Below are 22,514 nucleotides of genomic sequence, written 5' to 3'. Positions count from 1 at the left end.
TCATTGTAAGTGGACAGCCTAAAAGAGGTGATAGGAAAACTTCCACACAATTAGCAGGCCAAAGGGAACAGGACATAGGAACAACAGCCACAAGACAGGGCATAAGGACAGACCCCATCTTCACAGTAACCTAAAAGATGGGGAATGGGTGGGAATTCACTTGAGGAAGAAATGTGTAAGTCCTTGGTGAAGGAACCTGTAGGAGAGGGACATGTTTGGTTGGGGAATGTAGTCACATTCTGCCCTTCCTTGTCCCTCAGAGCCATGTACACAGCCAGTGCTTGAGTCAGGGCTAGGTCCACTTTGTTGTTTTGTTTGGGGGCAGTACTAGGGTTTGAACTCAGGGCCTTGTGCTTGCTGGCCATGCTACAGTCCTTTTTGCTTTCAATATTTTTCAGGTAGGGCCTTCTTTTTTCCTGGGCTGGCTCTAGACCATGTTATTCCTATCTGTGCCTCCCAAGTAGCTGGGATTACAGGCATGCACCAGTGGGCCTGGCCTAGGTTTGCTTTCAAATGTCATGTCACACACACTTTCCTAGCGTAGGAAAGGACAACCTAGAAAAACCTTGACCTTCCTATGATCATGGCTATGAGACAGAACAACCGTCATGATTTCCTGTTTTGTTTATGACTTTTATTCATGACAAGAGAATTTAAAGGAAAGCATTTTCCAAGATCCATGCAGAACCCGTTACCCTCATTTTTCTAGTCTTTGTCCACACAAAAACATATTTTTCACCCAACTGCAGCCAATACATCCTATTCCCCCTTTTCTGTTTAATATTATAGCATTTCCCATTTGATGCACGATCGTGACAACTGTTCTTTTTTTTCTTTTCTTTTTTATTATTCATATGTGCATACAAGGCTTGGGTCATTTCTCCCCCCTGCCCCCACCCCCTCCCTTACCACCCACTCCGTCCCCTCCCTCTCCCTCCACCCCCTCAATACCCAGCAGAAACTATTTTGCCCTTATTTCTAATTTTACAACCGTTCTTTTTAACCCCGCACAGCGGTATGTCAGGCCGATCCACCATAACAGATACGCCCATGAGGTTGGATGTTAAAGTTTTCCTATGTTTTGCTGTGAGAGCTCGTGTCACCATGACATCCTCAGGCACGAGGCTTTTGCTTTCCCTTGAAGCATATCCTGAGCTGGAGTTTCCAGAAAGAACTCTGAGACAGGAGAGAAAGAGCCAGAGTTGCACTGAATCAGCCCTGGGGAGGAAGCTGAGGGCAGTGACCAGAGCAGCCGAGGGCGATCCTCTGAGTGGGACGCCCCATGGGGTCTGGAGTGGCTTAACTGGTCCTGTGGTGCTTCTGTGACCATATCACGGTCACCATACCAGGCCAGCATCAGTGGGGCACCTCCTTCCTCCAAAGTGAGTTGTGTGGACCCTGTGGCCATGTCTTACCTCTTTGGATGTCACTGATGCTGGCCTGTGCCCACACCATCTTGTCTCCAGATGAAAGCTGTGGGGCTTTAGACGAATCCGGGACTTCAAGACTAGAGGCTGGAAGTCCTTCTTGCCTCTTGGGTGGCTCTGAACTGATCACTCCATTCTTAGTTTGAACATCTGAAACATGAAGTTGACATGTGCAAGATCTCTGAGGGGTTCATACATATTGAAGTCTTCTTAAAAAGGCAGGGGATGGGTGGGTGGGTGTGGTGGCTCTTGCCTATAATCCCAGATACTTGGGAAGCAGAGATCAGGAGGATGGTGGTTCAAGGTCAGCCCCAGCAAAAAAATTTGCAAGATACTGTCTCAAAGAACAAGCTGGATGTGGTGACACACAGTCCCCCAACTCTGTGGGAGGCATGGGTAGGAAGATTGGACTGAGGCCGGCCTGGCAAAAATGTAAGACCTGAAAATTAACTAAAGCAGAGAAGGGCTGGAGTATGGCTCAAGTGGTAGAGCACCTGCCTGGCAAGCACAGGCCCTGGGGTCAGCCTCCATACCATGAAAATAAATAAGTAAAGCAACATTTCATTCTTTTAAAATGAGGGGCAAACAGAATGAAGAGAGAGGAGAATCCAGTCCAGCCAAGGCCATCGTGCTCTTTCTAAGGGAACGACTCTCCAGAGGGGCCCTCAGCTCGGGGTGACGGTTGTTACTAGTTAAAAAGGAGTGCTTCCGGTGTGTGGTTCTGTGGCCCCTCTTCCCCCAAACCCCATGAGGTCTCTAGAGACAGGGACACTCTGAGAAACTTCTATTTACCGTGCAGTAAAACCCCTGCCCAAAATGCAGAGTGGTGCGCCAACCAGAACTTGCCAGAGCCTTCCACCGCCTGCCCCACCCACTGCAGTTCCTAAACTTGAGCTGGTGGAAGTGCAGACTCCAGGCCCTGCCCTGCGGGTCCCCCAAAGTGCATTCCAATGCCAGCCCCCTAGATTCCCCATTCCCCTTGACCCGCCCACTCCAATGACCTCTTTGGCCTGACTTTGCAGTCAGGGCTTTTGCAATGTTGGGGCTTTTCCTATTTGGGGTCCTTTTCTTACCCTATGCATTGACGTTTCTTCTGAAGGGCAGGGGCCATTCCTGACTACTGAGAGCCCCCGGGTGACTTCTAGTGACTTAAAGCCCCTCTTCTTTACCGCAAAGGGGGCTTCAGCTCCCCGGCAGGACAAGAACACCTGTTCGGGACACAGGGAGCACGACCTGGCTTTGCTCACCTCCAAGCTTGCAGTAAATATAAACCCCAGGCCCAGCTTATCCTGGCCTGGACAAAACAGCGGCTGCTCCTCGTCCTTCACGAGCAGCACGAGTAAGAAGACCTGGACTGAGATCCAGGGAGGGAGGAAGGGAAACTGAGAATACAGGCTTTGGGCAAAGACTCTTCTGGAAGTATGAGAAGGTTCAAGAAATGGAGATGACAATAAACGTGTGCAGTCACAAAAATACAGGAGGAGCTGATGAGAAAATGAAAACAAGGACAGATGGAGGCGGGGACACCTGTGAGGGGAAAAGAAAACCAGGGAAGCCCATGTCAACAGAACGGCCATGCAATGCACAAAAGGCCGTCTCTGATTCACCACACGGTTGTCTTACCCAGTGGCTTTCAAGGGTGAGCAGAGAAGGGTGGCTCTGCCTGGCTTAGGTTGCTGTGGATGATCAGGGTGACATTTTGACCTGAGTCACAGCATCTCTACCCAGGAAAACCTGAACCTTTCCAGACTCTGAGACAGAGACCACAGTGTCTCGGTGGCCACAGAGGTCCTCAGCATGTCCATTCACCATGGTGAATGTGACCATTCCGTGTTCTGGGCAGTGTCTCATGTTTCTGTCCCATCAGCAAGCCACAGACCTGGGCAAAGCAGAGCACAGAATCAGATCTGTGTCCAGGGCCACGACAGAGCCAGATGTCCCCATGGGGCTCTGGTCCTGGGAGGACTGATTTAAAGCCAGTGTCACATGGGAGATGAGAGCAGCCACTTTGGGAACAGAGGACTGACTTGGCTGGGAAAGATAGAGCCAACACTTAACCATGAGGCACTCTAAACCCCAACCCCAACCCCTTTCTCTCTCCTGGTAAGGCTCTTTCTTGTGGAGCCAACTCTTCACTTGTGACAGTCATGGGAAATGTGAAATCACGGCCACTAAGAAAACTGCCCTGATAGTTCTCAACCTGTCTGCACCCCGTCACTCAGTTATGCTTTCAAGAAAATATGGCTCCCTCTTCCTTCATATTTTTTCTCAGTCATAAGGAAATCCCTCTCTCCTGCCAAGGCAGGAAAGAATTTTCTTGAGCTACTGAAAGACTTCCTGAATGAGGGGGACATTGTCACAGAATGACAACTTTTATTCCTAGACACAGCCTGCTGCAGATGTCAGCTGAAGTTTGATATTGGGCTAAAATTTGTGGTTTTGTTTAGACCCATGATAGAAAGTTGAACAGAACTTTCACAATGGGAATATCCCTGCATGACAGAGAGACTGAAAGACCGACTGATGGCCACAGCACCACAGAGAACCACAAAACCTGATTGTGGGGTCTCTGGCATTTTACAGTCTCAGCACTGTCAGGCATGTCTGTATCCTTGGGGTCTGGGATTGTACTCATCCTCAACCTGGATAGTGAGGTCTCTGCTCCCACCTCTCATTAAATTCTTCTCGCACCTGACCGCCAGACCCAACAGCATTTCTCTGCGCTCTCTCTGTTGTACATCGCAGTAGGAACGGGCAGTGTTGGAACCATCTGTTCCTTGTTGGACCGATCTTCTCCTCTGGGTTCCTGGCTCAAAGTCTCACTCCATGACTGGGCTTCAGAGATGCACGCTCCCTGTCCTCAGAGCTCCCTCCTCACTGGGCAATTTCATCCACCCCAAGTTTCACACCGTCCTGTTGTTCCCAAAGGTGTAAGATTCATTGAAATCTTCATTGGACAGTCACTGCATGGTCTCAATTCACAGTTACGTGGGGCTCACTGCCCGTAAGTCACTCTGCAGCTTTGCCTTCTTGTTTGAGGTTCAATTCAGCCAGACCTCTCCACCACAGACATCTCAAACACAATGTGACTAATAGAGTCAAAGTCATATTTTTCCTTTTAGAAATCTGACTGCCACTCAGCTTTTGCTCTCAGTGTTTCCATGTTCCAGGAAAGACTGACGGGAGCACTCATGGTGACCTTTTGCCCCTCCTTTTCTTATCCCATATCCAGCCCAGCCACCCCCCTGCCTCCTGCATGGGCCATTTTATGCCTGTTGTTCTGTCTGCTGGAGGTTCAGGTCCTTGTCGTCTCTTGGATGATCACTATGGGTTTCTACCTGGGTTTTCTGTCTCTAATTTCCCATACTTTGTCTTTATGCTCAGAGTTATGTTTCTAAACCAATGGTCAGATCAGCCTCAGAGCCTTTGATGACTTGCTGTTGCCTAAACAATAGTCTCTATTAGACAAGGATTGTTCAAACCATCCTTGCAAACGCATCTGGAGCTGCTTCCTGCTGCGTCAGCCCAGCCACCATTCCTCAGCCTTCCGTCTGATGTTCATAGCTGTGCTGTCAGCCTTGCGTCCTGGTCTCCATGAAGCTAAGTTAGGCTCCTTTGTCAGCGTGTGAGGGAGCTCTACATTGCCGGCCTGAGCAATGGTAAGTGGCAGCACCATTTGCTGAGGCAGAGAAGCCTCCGGGAGGAGACACGTAGGGGTGGTGAGGGGTGTGATGGGCAGCAGTGGCTGGCCAGGTTGAGCGGGAACCTTTATTAGCACGCAGGCAGAGGTGCTGAGTGGGCGGTGTTAGGGTCACTGCATACTTGATCTCTACAGCCACAGAGCTGCACAAGACCAACTGGGGCCAGAACAGTGTTTCGAAGAGAGAAGACCAAAGGACACAGCTTGGGCACGCTAGCATTTAGAAGTTTGTAGAGGAGTGATTTTGAAAAGATCCAGATGATAAGGTAGAAAGCTGTATTGACCAAGAGGAAATACTCAAAGGAGCAGAGTTCCCGGTTAGACCCTGCAGAGAGCCTGAGTTAGAAGACGGGTGCTGACCACTGTCCTTATCGAGACACAAGTCATCTGTGACTTGCACAGAGGCAAAATCAGTGGCAACACCGGAGGCACTAGTAATGTGACTCCAAAACCAAATCCAAACTAAATTTATGCCAAACCAATGTATGGCATTTGCTGACTTCCATGAAATAAATCTACCGAGCTGGTGTCAGGCTAACAGCCTGATGTCACTGGATGTGGGCTTCTGCCAGCAGCTCCATCGGGCACCTCTAGGACGGAGAGCTAAAGTCACAGAGGCAGTGGGAATTAACCACCATGGAAGGAACTTCAGTGGAAGTGAGATGCAGGGTAGCAGATGGCCATACAGGATCCACAGGGTCAGTAGCCTCCCTAATGACTTGCGTAAGTCATCCTCACCCTAATAACCTCGCCAGGCAGAGAGAATCATCCCTCTTCTGCCGAGGAGGAAGCGAGTGTACCGGATGGCGCCGTGCAGATGTTAGCAGAAAAGGAAAACGTCTTTCCTTTTCATGTCTTAAGACGAAAATAGAGCCTCTTTCAGCTAACGCAAAGCAAGTCTTCTTCCCTTTTGTTGCATATCACTCAGTATTTGGAGAGCAGAAATAATACATGAAGAGAGAGAGCGGTGCTTCCTGAGATCAAGTTCTCTCAGGCAAGTCGTGAAACGGTGGGAGCCCCATGGTTAGCATATGAATTATTTAATTGGTGTGGGAATCAGAGTCCTTCTTCAGCTACATCACTGCTTCCTCAGATGTGTGCTTAGGGCCTCCTTCCGCTCTGCACATTACGCTCTCTCCCCTTAAGCACTTCTAGTCTTCCACCTGGATGCGTGGTCCTCTGGTACAGGCAGACTTGTCTGGTGCCCAGGTGTACAGGCGTGTGATGCCCCCACCTGCCCAGAAGTGAGGCCAGCTCAGTTGATGTCTGCTGGATCAGACACACAAGCTTGATCTTGTTTTCTTTCATGCCGTGTCTCCAGCTGGTCCCTGCACACCAGGGGAGCACTGCCTGTCCTGCTTCCTTCATTCTCCTTTCACACCCTGCCAAAGCTCTCCTGGTCCATAGGAAACAGTATCCAGCCAGCTCCTTTCCTCACCACAAGCCATCACCTCCCAAGGCCAAGTTGGGGCCACACAAGGATCTGCTCAAACTCGGAAATGGCTCCGGGCTTCCACTGCAAGGTCAGGCTAACCACTCATGTCTGCAAATTGACCTTGATCATCTTTTATCCTCTTTAGCATGAGCTAGGAACTCTTAGTTCTTCAGTTACACATCACAAAAGAGATAGAAGTGAGTTTTCCAAACTGTTTCTACCAGGGACTGCTGGGTGGCAGGAAAAAGTTTTTCTTTCCATCTTTTCACTGATTGCTTATCTTGCAATTAAAAATGAGTTTTAAAGGGTAAAATGAGGAACAAGAAGCTGGGAGAAAGATGAGCGTCTCAGTGTGGTACACACAGCTCATATACAACCACACTCTAAAACTCGGAGTGCACGAGTGAATAGGCAACAGTAAATCCTACGTATAGAAATATGAGCTGTAGTGCCAGCCTGTTAGGCCAGGTTTTTCAGCTTAACAAACATTTGTCAAGCTTCTGGGATAGCTTAGGCACTAGATAGGAAATAAGACACATTTTGTGTCACAGGGAGTGTGGCTGTGTGTGCTGTGCCTGTGGTCTCCGCCCTTATCTCTCGACGGGCTCAAAGGGAAAGAAGCACAGACCTGTACAAGATCCTCTCTCATTCTTCACTGTCCCTCCTTAGCTGTGAACCACGCCCATGGTGGGCAAGGCGACTGACTGTTCAGGCTGGTGTGTTTGGAGTCCTTAGGCCCAGGCTCTCTGACTGTGGGCATTTCCACCCACATGGTGGCAAACATATTATCAGGAAATTGCATTCCACACTTGTCACCTGAGTATGAGGTCAGAGGTCAGAGGCCTAGAACTGATGTCAGGTCTTGCTGCTCACCCCCGAATCACTAAATACGGAAGAATAGCGTGGTTTAGTGTGAGAGAAAGGAGGTTTAGTACATGGTTCAGGCAGACTATGCATGGGAACAGGCAAAGAAAGCACTTCAACCCACCTTCGAGGTACAGAAATGAGCCTGAGGTTCAGGTAGAGAAAGGATCGGTCAGGGGGCAAGAGGCGTGCACAGTTAAGTGGTCCCGAGCCAGTTAAGTGGCCTGGTTGATCACTACCTCAGTGATGCTTCTGAGAGGAGTTAAGGAAGTACTCTGGTCCCACCGAGATGCTCACTCCTGCTCCAGGGTACAGCCTCATCCTCACAGGTAGCTGTCCTCCTTTGGGGACGATCTGTCCTGTGTCTGTGAGGCTCTGCTGTTCCTAGCAGGGTATTTTCTGTCCCTTGCCTTAAAGATGTTATCTTTCAGGCCTGTCATTTCCAGAATACCAGATGACTATAGGAGAGACTCAGAGAAAGGAGACGGATGCAAGACGGAGACAGGTGTAGTAAATTTTCTGCAGCTTTTAGTTAATTGTGGGCTCAAATAAGGAGTAAGTGCTTTTCCACAAAAGCAATTTCTAAATGCTTCAAAAAATGTTTGAAATAATTTCTGCATATGGGCAAAGATTTTGTGTTTTTCATTCAAAGTTAAAGTCACCATCTCCTAAAACAGGGTCCAGATGACTAATTGTTGCAGAATGGAAGAAAATCACCTTGGTAATGGAAGTAATGCCTTCAGCTTATTCCATGTCACTGGGCCTATTTGCAACTGCTTTTGAAGTTAGAAATTCTAGCCTGTGGATTATTCCCAAATGCAGTGATATTTTTATGAGTAATAACTTAAAGCATTGGCAGAATGGTGCGTGGGTAATGCATGTTAATTTGATGTTGGTGGTGGGAGTATTTTATGTGCAATGTGGAGCTGTCTTTGAATATTCTGGATAGTTTGTAAAGTACCAGTGTGCTGCACGTACTCTCTCTCAAGAGCGATGCTACGTGGTCCCACATAGGCGTGGGTGCGGAAGGTGATACTTTCACCCTGAGTTGATCCTGAACTGTATCGGAGCAGGTGAGAACTGCTGAATTGCCTTTCTCTAGTCCTTCAGTGACCCAGTCCTCTCATGTGGTGTTCTAGGCTCTGTAACCTTCTCCCCTCCTCAGCAGAATGGCAGTGCGTTTGTCTGGAAAGAAAAAGCAGGTGCAGGTGTCGGGAGTGGATTATGAGAAGCCTATGAGAACTTGTCATAAGCACAGTTTTGCCCAGTGATCTACAGGCTGAGTTTAGCACAGCCCCAGCTGCAGAAGAGAGAGAGAAGTGCAAGATGCACTATTTTTCCTACGTTGTTTACATTCAGAGAAGTAGGAATGGCAGGTTTCTCTTATTACAATGTCACACCCCTCCCTGAGAACTGTTGCTCCACCTCCTACCACTGGATATAAAAGACTCTTGCTGAAGAGGGTTGGGGTTTTTTTTTTTTGATTGGTGGGCTGCTTGCTGAATGACACAGCTGACTGCTGAGTTGTGCTAGAGATTAAAGGGAACATGGGACAGTGCAAGTCTGCACTGAGAACTTTAGAAAAGCTAAGCTAAAGAAAAGCTAAGAGAACACGGGACAGTGGGAGTCTAAGGACCGAGACTCTAAGAGTTATGCATATGCAGTTTTTAGGTGCAGCTGTTGTTGGTTGCAAGTCTGAGCACAGAGGCTTTAAGAAAGCTAAAGAGAGAACATGGGACAGTGCAAATCTGAGGGCAAAGACTTTAAGAGCGATTATGCTAAAGAAAAGCTAAGAGAGAACATGGGACAGAGTGAGTCTAAGGAAAGAGACTTTAAAGAACAGAACAGAAGAAAGACTTTAGAAGTAAGGTTTTAAAGATGAGAAAAGAAGCAGAGTAAAGAGAGGAGAAGTAAAAAACCAGCGAGGCTGCTGTGCGTCTCCATCTGAGTGCCCAACACACCTGGCCCCAGCTTTATGCACGTCTGTCTTCTATCATTTGTCCTTCCTGAGGAAGGACAGTTAGCCTAGTTAGGTTTGGTAGCAACAGGAGGGAGAAAAAGCTCACTCCATGCAAGCCCTACATGGTCCAGGTCCCAGGTCTGGGTGACTTTCAAAGAAAAGGAGAGGAGACTCTGGGGAGAAAGACCCCACCCACTCTTTGCTTCACTGTAACCCCTTTGCATTCCCTGATACCCCCAAAATAGAGATGTGAGACAGAGCACTTCCTCAGGTCCAGCCTTAAGTGACTCTACTTCCTTCCACTCATTTCTGTCACCTGCTTTTTTTTTTTTTTTTTTTGGTAGAGTGGTACGCAGGCAGTGTGGACCTTAGATCCTGGTAACAGAACCTTTCATTCACAGCCCCCACCAGTGGAGAAATGGAGTCCCTTTCTGTTCCTCCCCAGGCCCCATGGGTGCTCCCCACCCCCACAATATCCTCTTGACACCTTTCCTGGGACTTGGTGCAAGCACATCTTCCCCAGTGGGAAGACCGAAGTGCCACTTCCAGATGGAACCAAATCAGTCTCTCAGGATCCACATTTCTGGGAGTATATTATAAAGAGAACAAAAGGGTCCCTGGAGATTTTAAACAATCCAGGGCTTGGATGGAAAATGGGAGGTGAGGGAGAAAGCTGACAGAAGAGACTGGAGGAGCAGAGGAAGAGACAGGTCATCTACCCCAGTTGCCAGCCCCAGTCTACTCTGCTGTCTCCTGGCCTCTCTCAAGGAAGCCAGCGTCATTGCAAACCACACAAATTCTTACAAAGATGGTCACACCTGCCGGTTCAAACTGAAACACTGGTTTCCCGTGCCTTCATGTGCTCACGGAGTCTGGCTCTGATACTTAGCTAGCCTTATCTGTGCGCACCACGAGTCAGACTCTGTCACCTTTAATTCACAAGTCACACTAACAGGTAGACAGCATTACAGTTCCTATATTACAGTTGAGACATGAAGGTTTAGACAAGTTAACTAAACATATTTTTTAAATGTGTCTAAGGTCACACATTTAGTGGGTGACAGATTGGAGCGGAATTCCTAGGACTCTGAGACAAACCAGTGCCACCTCCAATCAAACCAATGATTGCTGTCATTTGCTTCTTATGTCACGATGACCTGGGTTTAGGACTTCTCATTGATTCAGTTAATTTCAGTAACTCAGTTCAGGTCCATCATTCCACCTTGTTAAAGGGTTTTCACAATGTAATTCTGTTATTCAAGAAATAAGCTGTCTTCCCTAGCTGTTGACAGCAGAAAACTCGACAATCAGGTGAGTTTTATTTTCACAAAAATTGTTAAAAGACGTTTTGTAGAAGAGGACTGGGAGCAAAACCCTTGACCAGAGCCCTCTCTTCCTGTGGCATGTGATCCATCGTGAATGGGGAAAATGTCCTGCCACCGGGCCTCCTGAGGGTGATCAGGATCAGCATGTGTGGGGTCACGGTACAGAGGGGACGCCAGCGTTTTGAACCAGTCAGAACAAGAGCTGTGGATGCTTTCCCCATAGGGATTGCCCACTGCCCTTGGGCAAGTGGGCCGGGTCTTCTTCCCTTACTGTGTTTGCACAGCCAAGGGGAGCAAGCGTAGCCCGAGGTCTCCAGGTGGCAGCTGGTGCAGACTCAGCTCCAGGTTCTACCTCGTGCTACTTGTGCACTTTCCTAGGCGTGGTCTCTCTTCTCTGGCGTGGCTTGCCCTTCTGCATTTCTCTTCAGCACTTCCTGTGGTGTGCACCTGCTCTGTGCTATTCTCTCTTCTCAGAGCCAGCCAGCTGTCCACACCAGGTGAGGCCTGGGAGGACACAGGGCTGAATATGTTTGCAGGTGTACATGTGGGTATGTTTGTGGAGGGAGGTGTGAGCTGGCTCCATGTCAGGGCTGCCCATCGTTGAACCCTGCACAGTGCCACTTCATCTTAGAGCTCAAGACTTGGGCAGGAAAGAGCCCTTCTTACCAGGAGACAGCTGCAACAGTCAGTTTGTGCTTGTGACCTGAAACCTCAGGTCCTCGAGCTGCCCTGTCAAACCCAGCAGTATGAAGCTTGTCACAATGCAATGCTTATGAGAGAACACGTAGAGAGTGCTTTGAAATTTCAAGCTTTGTAAGACTCGTAAGGTAGTCTTGTGGTTTGGGAAGCTTTTACTCCTCCCGGTACACATTGGGTGCACACATGTACCCTCATGCACGTTGCCTGAGCTCACATCTGCTAGGCTGGCCCTAGGGCGAAGTCTAGCTCTGTTATCATGAATAAATAATGTTAGCAGAATAACAAAGAAGACTGGAAAACCAAAGTGCTTCTCTGATCAGCGGTCTCTGCACTGGACTCTCTCTCTGCCTGTTCTGTTTATCTGCTCAGAGACAGCTGGGCAGTGGGCATGGACCCTGTCTGACCAGCCACATCTCTCTGCTACTGTGCACTTTACTCTAGACGGACGTCCTCCGGCGGGCCGACCTTCCAGCGAGCAAAGAATATTAGGTGTGAGTTCCTTCTCCACGCATCGAACTGTTCTGGTCTCTCTGGATAATACAACCCACATACGTGCAGTTGGCAATCCTTCTGAAGCCATGTGACCTGGAGGGGGACTGTTCTTTTTCTGTCCAGCTCCCTGGTCGGCAGTACCCTTGTCACAAGCAGTTATTGTAAATATGCAAACATCCATGCTGACTCTGACCGAGGAAAGCATCCGCGTTGGGGTGGGGGGAGCACCCGCAGGTCTCCTCATGCCCCCTCCTCGTCTCGCAGCAAATCCCACAAATGTGATCTGCTGACGGCACGTCTGTGCATCCAGACCACGTCAGCATCGTGGCGCCTTTGATCCTCATGGCGACCTTGTAAGGTCTGTCAGGGGAGGGCTTTACCGTTCCTGTTTTAGAGACGATGATGTTGGAGTCCTCTGGCGTCTCCAATACACGCAGCTGACTTCTGCGCTTCCTTTACGACAGGCCAGGACTGAATTAATAGCACTGTCACCTTTGCTGTGCCAATTTAATAGGAAAACGAGAGCATAGGGTTTCTCACTTGACTCTCACGGGAGCATCACCATCCATGTGGTCTGAGTCAAGCCAGCTGGTCCCTGGGTCCAGCTGGCAGTCGTAGACCTGAAACATTTAATTGGTCACCAACTTTAAAACACTGGGGAGATGTCCCCAGAAATGATAGCGTTCCAGATTATTTTGGAAATGTTGGAAGATCTCCTCCCCCTACCCCCGCCCCAGAGACGGCCGTGCTTGGAGGCTGGGTGGGTGCACAGGTGTCTGGAGGTGCAAGGTACTCCAGACTCTCTGGCAGTGCACAGGGGACACTAGTTGCTGGTACTCTCACAGCTTCATGGAACTGCAGTGCAGTCCCCAAAGACTGAGCACCAGCGTCCTCTCCAGCTCCTGGCTCGGTCATATGTGAGGTGCTGATGGAATCCCCAGGGGACGGAAGACAGGGAGGATCTGGAAGAAGGTCAAGATTCACCAAATTGACAAGGGCTTCGTTAGTCCTCTTGGATGAGGTTGGGCAGGTGTGGTTACCAGAGGTAGAGCGGAGGGTCAGCCAAACAGCCATCACACCCACAGGGCTTGGAGACAAGGCCCAGCCACCACACAGGTCAGCTATAGGAGTCGGGAGTGAGGGGTTTCTGAGGAAAGGCAAAGGAGAGTGGGTAGGCCATGTGGGGTTGGCTGGTTTGCGGAATTCCAGGGGGTTCTGAGCTATAGGGCTGGACTTCTGTTGCCTGGCACCAGGCCTTCTGTTGATCGAGGCAGAGCGATGTGTGTCCTGTGAGGCAAGGTCCCCGGGGAGGCCTGGCTTTGAGTTGGGTAGTAGCACACTGAAGGCATCAGCCTGGCCCTTGCTGCTGTGGGAATTGGCTCGCCCAGCAAGGGCCAGGCTCTCTCCAGCCTGGGAGTTGTTCAGGCATCAAAACATCATAATAAACAAAAAATGAAACATGATGCAGGGTGCAGGATGAAAAGCACAGGCGTTCCCTCCCTCCCTCTCCCTCCCTTCTTCCCTCCCTCTCTCCTTCCTTCCCTCCCTCCCTCCTCCTCTCCTCTCTCTCTCCTTCCTCCCTCCCTCCTTCTCGCTCCTTTTCTTCCCTTCCCTCCCTCTCTCTTCTTACTCTTTCCCTCTCTCTTCTTCCTCTCTCCCTCCCTCTTTCCCTCCCTCCCTCCTCCCCTCTCCTTCTCTCTCTCTCTCTCCCTCTCCCCTCCTTCCCTCTCTCTCTGTTTCTTGGCCACCATGATGTGAGCAGTTCTCCTCCACCACACCCTCCTCGGATGGTGGACTGAAACCTCAGAAACCGTGAATCAAGATAAATCTTTCCTCCCTCAAGTCATTTCTCTCAGGTGTTTGTCAGAGCAATGAAAGGCCTGAGTAACGGTACCAAACACCCAGCGTCATCACACATCCAGTCAAGGAGGGACACAGAACAGGCTGATTTCACCACCCCGGCCCTGAGTGACTGAGGAGGGAGCACCACGTTGAGAAGGTGAAGCCGGACCTCTCACTCCCTGCTCGGCACGTCCCTCTAAGCAGGTCACGTGCCTTCCTTCTGTGGGCTTAGTGCACCAAGAGACGTCTACAATGGAGTTTATGTCAGCGTATTTCTACAGCTCAAAACTGCAAACAGTAGAACGAATACGACATGAACAAGAAATGGGTCACTGTGGCACAGAATAATGGGAGGAATTTCACCAATACAGTGTTGACCAGTCCTCACCAAGCAATCCGCGCTGCAGGATTCCCTGTCCAGAGGGTTTGCAATTAGTCAAATCCACCTTGGGTATTGGAAGTTGGAATAGAGGCTACTTTGGTTCTCAGGATGGTTAATGGTTGCACACTTACGATTTGGGCATCTTCCCGTGTAAATATTACACTACAGTATAATTAAAATCTTATTTAAAAACAAGCTTCTCCATGGCAAAACCTGCCCTTGTTTTCATCTATGGATTGGTGAGTAATCAGCTCAAGTTCATCATACTCGGACAAATCAAGAATTTGCAAGCATTGCCTCTTGCCCTCGAAGGGCTTTGGCACTTGGTTCTATGCCCAGAGTGTTAGTCTCACATGTTTCATTTGTATTTGATTCTGCGTCAAGATGTTAGCTGACGGTGTGGTGAGGCTCTGCAATGAACTAGGTCCCCCAGTGACTCTACTTAATATTCCAGTGCAATTTGTGAGCTAACGGGCACCTTTCTCTTAACACGTCTGCACAGGAGGGAGTAATACTCAGTTCCCATCGGTATCTGTGTACACTTGCACCTGCACACGTGAATTATGCTTATATTGCAATGTGTGTGTGAGTTATTGTCCTCTGTCATTTCTAAAATTTCTCTCCAAGTTGTCTGTTCTTTCCCACTGATTATTCTGATAAAAATCAGAATTACTTGAATTTTGCCAGTCTAAGCAGAGAATTCTACTGGTGACCGTATCCTAATTTGGAAAGTGCTGGACGGAGTCTTCTCGTGCCTCAGTGTTCTCAACCTTCGCTGACATTGATCGTTATTCTCCTGACATAATAGTGAAGAAACCAGACCTGACTTTCATCCTGTCCTTCAACAAAACAGTTGTGTGACTTTGAGAAAGCCACTTCACTAAAGGCACGTTGTACTTCTACTTCTGCAGCTTGGGTTTTTCACACCTTTTACTTATTTTTTCATTGAAATTTGTTTTTGGTGACTTATAACATTGATATACATATTAAGGATTTTACTTTTCATGTCTCACTAATTTTATTAGTTTTTAATTTACCTTTCAATGTCATAAATCATTTGCCTGTTATTTCTCTTTTATGGAAGAAGATGATTAATTTCCTGTTTTATAATTCTGTTATCTTTCGGGGTTTAATTTACACACAGTAGCATTTACAGGTCTCAGAGATTTCTACTGTGCATCCCACCCCGCAAAAGGACACAGGACATTTGCCTGATCTCAGGAAGACTGGAGATCCACGCCCTCCCCCACAAGCAACCTCCGCTCTGCTCCTTAGTTGTCCTGTCTTGGAATGTCACCCTCAGAGAACCAGACGTGGGTAGCTCTTATTTTTGTGGGTGCTCTCATATTTGCAAATGTGCCTGAAAAGCATTTGCAACCCCCAGGTGTTTGTGGTCGTCAGAGACACGAGACAAGCAGCAAGAAAATGAGGTCCGACTCTGAGGTTGGCAAGGCAATGCCGCTTCTCGTTTCAAGTCTAAACGTGTCCTCGTCACAGTTCACGCAGTGCAGGGTTTTTCACGTTGCTGTGCTTTTTGAGGGGGGCTGATCCGGCTGTCACTCAAATGTAGTGCTGAAGTGCCATTGACTATGAATTCAATGTTCCTGAATCGATATTACATATTCAACATAACTTCAATCTGTATGTGTATGTTGCTATTTAATATGTATATATAAGAATGTATTGAATATGATGTCTTTAAATCTAAACCCATAAAACAAGGTCACATACTAACGAGTTACTGAAAATGTGAGCAGAGTTCACAGGAACCCAGTCCCGTATTGTCACCAGGACAGGGGTAGCTAAGTGGCTGCTAAGTCAGTGTCACAGTCACCTCGTGGGACAGAGCCACTGTGGATCAGAGGACCCACTGCACGAGCTTCCTCCGAGGTCAGTGCGTCTGTTAGTCGGTTTCCGTCCAGCCTTATGCTTTGCGTTGCAGACACACCACACGCGTTTATTTGTTCTTTTGTTAAATGCAATTCGGGTCGTGTCCGTCTGGAGCAATTTGGAACACTTTTCCAGGAACTCGGTGGTACAAGTCTTGCTGTGAACACGTTCTCACGCTCATTTCTTTTAGGGGAACACCTGCGGAGTCGTGGTGAAAATGCACATTGGATTCCAGGAGAAAATGCCAGAACAGTTCCCGAGGGGCTCTGGCTGATCTGGTCTCTACGACTTGGCCGACACCAGAGGTCATTGAGTCAATTTCCTGGGCCTTGGTGGTTTTAATTCGTATTTTCCCAATGTTGCCATTTGTACCTGTTCTTCATGAAGTGTCTTTTAAAGACTTGACAATTTTTGAAATTGGGTCACTTGTCTTTTTATTACTGAATCTCAGAACTAGAAATTCCTTGTCAGGGAGATGCATCGTGGGCCTTATCTCCTTATCTGCACTTTGCCTGACAGTTTTGAACAGTGTTTTCTCACGAGTAAAGTATTTAATTTAATAATGTCTATTGTTCAATCCGTTTCTTCTTTTATGACCAATTCCTTCTGGATTCTATCCAAGATGTCTTTTCTTATCCCCGTTGTGACGATATGCTAAGTGTGTTCTTCTAAACCCTCAGGGTTTTAGCTTTTCATTTGAAGTCTAAACTCATTCGAGTTTGGTTTTTTTTTTTTTTCTTCTCTTTCTCTCTCTTATGGAAATGACCAGTGGTTCCAGAATCATTTGTGGAAAATTCTTTCCAAATTGAAGGTGGTGGACTGGCTAAAGTCAATCAAGTGTAGAAATGTAGCTCTTTTGGGTTTTCTTCCATCGTCCCATTTTTCATGGCAACAACACAATTGTATCTCTCAAAAGTTGGCCAGGTAACTCCTACTTTAGTCTTCCTTTTGGGATTTTCAAGGGGCCCTTTTCATGTTCATAAACGTTTTTGAAGTAGCTTGCCAATTTCTTCAAAATATTCTGCTGGGATTTGATTACAAATGGATTAATATAGATTATTTTTGAGAAAATTCTTTGGTATTATTTCTTCTCTAAACCACTGACAGAATTCATGAATAAAGACTCTGATCTTGGTATCTTCTTTTTGTTCGGGGTAAAGACTTTAAAAACTGTGAATTGAATTTCTTTAATAGGTACAGGACTACTCAGACTTTCTGTTTTTGTTAAATTGTGTTTTTTTGAGAAATCAGTCTCATATGATATTAAAGTTATCATCATAGTTGTCTAACATCCGTGGGAATCTGTCCCTTCAGAGATGGTGTTATTCATCTCTGTCTCTCTCTCTCTCTCCTTTCTAATTAAACAATTATCAACAGCTCCATTAACAATTCCGAGAGCAGAGTTTGTCTTTGTTACTTTTCTCCGTCGGTTTTGTGTATTCCGTTTCATTTATTTCTTCTGTTTTTACTTTTTTTCTGCTTCCTGTAGTTTAATTTGCTCTTCTTCTTCCCTGTAAAGATGGAGTTCAAACCTTCTTTTCTGCCGTAAGCTCTGACAGCTGTTGGTTCCCGTCACTGGTTCCCGAGCGCCCGCTGGTCTTGCTGGGGTCTCCGTTGAAGGTTGGGGTTCTCAGTGGGGGGATCTTCGCTGTGACTCGCTTCCTGGGGTGGTTTCTCCAGGTGGAGGCTCTTTCTCCAAGTTGTTCTATCCCCAGTGGTGACTCACTAGAACTAGGAGTTTGTCAAACTGCTCACGAGAACACAGCATTTAGCCTGAGCTTCAGGAAGCTCTAAGGCCTCATTCCTCCCACAGCCTCTTCCGTCCTGCGGATCCCAGAGGCCTCCACACCTGGACTCCGACCTCCCTCCCAGAAGCAAGCTGGGTGATTATGGGACTACCTCAGTTTCCCCCTTGTGTTAGAAACCACAGACTTATGCTGCCTGCTGTCCATTGTATGAAAAACAGTACTTAAAACTTTTTCAATTACAAATTTATAAATGACAGAAGGGATAACCTCATATAAGTTGTTCATCATGGCTTATGATATAATCATTTTAGAAAAAATTTACATTTACCAAAGCTACAAAAATATGTCTTTTTCTGACACCTAAAATTATTTCTAAAATTTCATTTTGTGCTGATTGAGCACCTGCTAGCAAATGTGAGGCCCTGAGTTAAAATCCCAGTACCACCCAAAAAAGATTCCATTTTAATTAAACCATCTAAATGTAGAAAAACATGCGTGCATCTAGAGAGTACAAAGCAAGCGAGTATTAGGAGTGACCCAAATAGCTCAAATTCGTGAGTAGTTACGCAAATGGACACTAACTAACTTAATGGAATATCATGTGGTCATTACAAATTGTGATTTTGCAGCCTTGAAACCACATGAAAAATGTTAATATGATATTAAATGAATACACAAATACTAAGTTATTTGTGCACTTTTGATTATGGCTATAAAATACAATATGAAAAATGTCACAGTGTCTGCACATGAGAGCCACTGTTAAAATGGTGGGATTATGAGGATTGGCTCCCGTCTAATTTCCCGTGTTTTATTACAGTGACTGGATTCTCCCTACTTGCCTTTAAATTCCAGAGGGGATCTCGTGAACATCTGGCTTCCACGCTGAAGAGGCTGTTGAAAATCAGGGCTCTGAACGTTCAGAGACGTTGCAGGTGAGTGAACAGAAAGGAGAATCCCACAATTTAGTTAATGAGGATGTCCTATGGCGATTGATCGCGTTAGCCCAGAGCCTGTGGGAGGTGACTGCGGGGCAGGAGCCAGGCTCAGCTGCTCACCAGTGCCACTGTAATGTGTCCATTTATTCATTTTCAACCTATTCACAATTCAAAACGGTACAACACGGAGAGGGAAGCACGTCAGAAGGCAGCTGGAAAGCCTTGACTTGCGTGGCAGAGAAGAGTTAAAAGCAGCCAGGCTGCAGAGTGGGTGGTGTGGTGTGGGAGCCCTGAGGGTGGGCAGTGCAGGAGGGAACCCATGTCTGCCGGGCGAGCCCACGAGTGTTGGCAGGGCTGGTTCAGCAGCACACGGTTTAAATCAAAGCATCTGTGTCCTCCTGGCACACACCGCTCCAAGACCCTCTCCCCGTGGGGACACACGGTTCTACACTATCGGGTCCCTCCAGCCTTTTGGCCCCCGTGGGAATTACTTACTCAGTCCCTACCGATGAGTTGCACCAGTGGCTCAGGAGAGCCCAGCTCTCCACCAAGGGTGTGTGGCTACGGGTGGTGTCTCCAACTCCACGGGGAAGAGTGGTCCTGGGGAGGCAGGCCAAATCCATGTGGGGATCGGTGTTACACCCCACGTTGAATTTCTGGAGCACGAAAGAACTTTGCTACTCAGCACCACAGACCACAGAGGGATGTCTGTAGGTTGACGTTTCTGTGCTCTGAACGAGGCGCCATTGTGACTGTGACAGAGGGTTCGTGGTCTTGCTGTGAAGATTGGCTCAGCTCAGACATGGGCGAGCCAGTGCAGGTGGAGGGTCTGTCCACTCTCTCTTACTCTCCCGTGAGTGAGCTATAGCTGTCTGGTTCTTAATCCCATTTGACTATGCCTGCAGAGCCATCGTCTCTTAAGTATCTGTTAGTAGGATGATTCTCTCTTAGGTTTAAAAACTTGACATGTAACATAAAATTTATCATCTTGACCACACTTAAGGGGCCGGTCAGAAGCATCCAGTTTACAGTGGCTCTTCCTCCATCTCTACTTGTAATCCGAATGTGTGAAGACTTTCTGAGCAAAAATGGGCTCCTGCTTCTGTTCTGCTTTTTGACCAGTGCATCCTGACGCCTTCTAACAGCTCTCCCTCGTCACCCTCACTGCCAGCACCATGCGCCACAGGACCAAGCTTTGTGTGGTTTTCAGAGCAGAGCCAGGAAGTTGTCCGTCGTTCACTTCTGTCCTGAACAGTTGGATGCAAGGCTTCTTAACGACCCTTCCTAGGTGACAGGAACACCTCACTCTACAATCAGATCTGGAGTGCCGAGGATTTTGGAGAGATTTTTCAGTGGCGTTGAGCCCTGGGCACTTGCCTTTGAGGACCAGGGCCTTTGGGCTCAGTCTCTTCTGAGGGTCGTGCTCAGAGCCTTGGTGACGCCCTCAGAGCACGACCTGAGCTGTTGGTTGGTTTGTCTGCACTGGCACTACATCCTCTCATTGTCCCCCTTGATCTCGCTCCCTGTGTACACTGCCTCCACTCTCATCACTGTCCTTACTCTGCCACAGGGTGGAGAGAGTAGCTTCCTCCAGAGTGCAGCCACACAGGCTTTAAGGCGTGGGCCTTGCCCTCTGGAGAGGCTCTGCCTGTGCAGGAAGAGGTCCTGAGCAATGCTTCTTCCTGAGTGTCCAGGGAGGGGGACAATATGTCTTTCTCCTGGTGCTGCTGAAAAGACCAGGGGCTTTGTGCTGACTTGTCATGGGCAGACTGTGGACTAAGGAGAATGATGAAGAAGCTGGTTCCAACCCACCAGAGAGAGAGAAGAGGAAAAGAGAGCTGAGGGGACGGGATGTCCTAATCAGTTCCTTTTGGAAGCATGGTCCCTCTCTCTCAAGCTACCCATCTTGGAAGAGAAGGACCAGCCCATAGTCTCCCCCAAGCTGGTCGCCCATCAGCAAGCTGTGAGCTCAGGCCAGCCTCACATCGAGCTGCCATCTGTGGTGCTACTGATGAGGCCTAGATCCTCTGATTATAGCCTGGTCCCTTCGCAGCCACTGGCCTCCCTCTGTGGCCACTGTCCTGCTGCACTTCCTCTGTAGGCCTCTTGCCAAGGTCATCTCTGCTCCCAGCGCAGACTCATCTTGCTGAGTCTTCCCCTACCCATGCCCCTCTCCACACTCTCTTGCCTTCACCCCACCATGCCACAGCCTCCTGGTGCCCTTTCTTCCTCCCTGAGGGTTTCTTAGTGAAATCCAGGGTCTTCCATTCTTCTGATGGCCTTATTTTCCTTGGGATTCTGGTCATGACCAATAAGTGAGTCCACCTCATCTTGATCTCCACCCAACTTTCTCCCTTCCGTCTCACATCAGAAAATGCAATTGCCTACGTAGGGAAGAAAAATATATTTCTCCTCGCCCATCACAAGGGTAAAAAAAGATGGGTTAACGAGCAGAGTTTGTAAAGTTATTTGAGTTTCATGTGACCTGGGAGTTTGAGAAAGGAAACCCCAAAGAAGTGGGGTCTGTGTGTTTTATGGAAGTCATGCAGGGTCTGATTGGAGCATGGGGTGGGATCCAGTGGTGCTAAGCAGGGTGGGGCTGGTCAGGCCAGCCTGCCCCATTTCATTGTGGTGTCCTTGTGGCATTACCCCTTCTGAAGTGATGTCACATGATGCTCTTCAGCAGAGGAGAGGGGGTGGGGGAGGCCTTCCTGAGTTTGATGTCTGCTGCAGGAAAGAAAGGACAAGAAGAATTCTAGTCTCTATGGCCCGCTTCAGGACAAGTGAGGTCAGAGAACTTCTGCTTCTGTGGTCTCCTCAGCTTCCAAGGTGCCATTTTTGGGTAGCGGTTCCTGCACCCTGTCACATGCCTGTTGTCTCCTTGGATTCTTCAGTCCACACACAACACATCCACACATGTGCACGCCTGTCTCACACAAACATCCATGGTATTGCTTAATCCACAATCCTTGTCATCCCAATTCCTTCTTCTCCCCCACCTCCCATGTCAATCCATCAGCAGTTCATGAATGCTCCTACAGCCCAATCACAGGGAATGCAGCCTCTTGCTCCAGGTCTGGAGGCCAGTGTGGGTCATTTCCACCCCCCCCCGTCCTGTGCTTCCTGAGCACTCCAGCCCTGAGCCCTCCCTGTCCCTCCCCACTCTTCTCCTCTCTCAAACACTGCAAGCCTGCAGGAACTGTCATTAGAAGATAGCACTTGTAGCACAATTGTGACAAGTGAGACTCTTCTTCATTTCACGTAGTGAGACTTCATTGCCTCCTAGAAACCAAGGTGTGCAGAGAACACTGGCAGAGATGTGAAGTGGCCTCTGGTTGGCTCTTAGTGCCACTGGGTAGAAGTAAAATGGTGGCAGAGATCCTAAACCCCTGTCCAGTGCTTCAGGCTGGACCACAGTTCCCACTGTTCCCCAGAGAAAACTGCCCAATTCTGTTTGCACATCTCTAGAGAGAACCACTTTTAATGTCTCTTAGCCTTTTCATCTGGGAAGTTCTGTCCCTCCAGCTTCGCTTCAGCCTCAGCAGAAGGCAAGGTCACACTAAGTCAGGGACTCTGTTACCCCTCTGAACTTCCATTCCTGGGGCTGGGGGAGTCTGCCTGGGTGCAGACTCTGACACAGCAGCAGGACTACAGAGCTGGCCAGGGAGCATCTTCATGTCTTTCCTCTTGGATTCAATTGCTGGGCAAGGGGGGAGCACCAGGTCAGGGCTTCCAGGGAGCCACCTCCCTCATTCCCCAGTCCAGTGTGGGACTTGATATCACCACCTCTCACTGAAGCCCTGGGCCACAGC

General features: G+C 48.3%; 1 long non-coding RNA gene across 2 annotated transcripts; it reads left to right on the top strand.

The window, feature by feature from the left end:
* The first annotated feature begins 1,704 nt into the window (after positions 1-1,704).
* LOC141417573 (uncharacterized) lies at positions 1,705-21,152 on the top strand. 2 transcript variants are annotated; one of them, XR_012442227.1, is made up of 3 exons: positions 1,705-17,636; positions 18,585-18,699; positions 19,706-21,152. It is a non-coding gene; the product is annotated as an uncharacterized lncRNA (long non-coding RNA). The 2 variants fall into 2 exon arrangements; XR_012442226.1 differs by having other exon boundaries at positions 1,705-18,699.
* The last annotated feature ends 1,362 nt before the right edge of the window (positions 21,153-22,514 follow it).

This window comes from Castor canadensis, chromosome 15 (assembly GCF_047511655.1).
Source record: "Castor canadensis chromosome 15, mCasCan1.hap1v2, whole genome shotgun sequence".
In the NCBI taxonomy this organism is placed as follows: Eukaryota; Metazoa; Chordata; class Mammalia; order Rodentia; family Castoridae; genus Castor; species Castor canadensis.
This window is presented reverse-complemented; position numbering and strand designations above follow the sequence as displayed.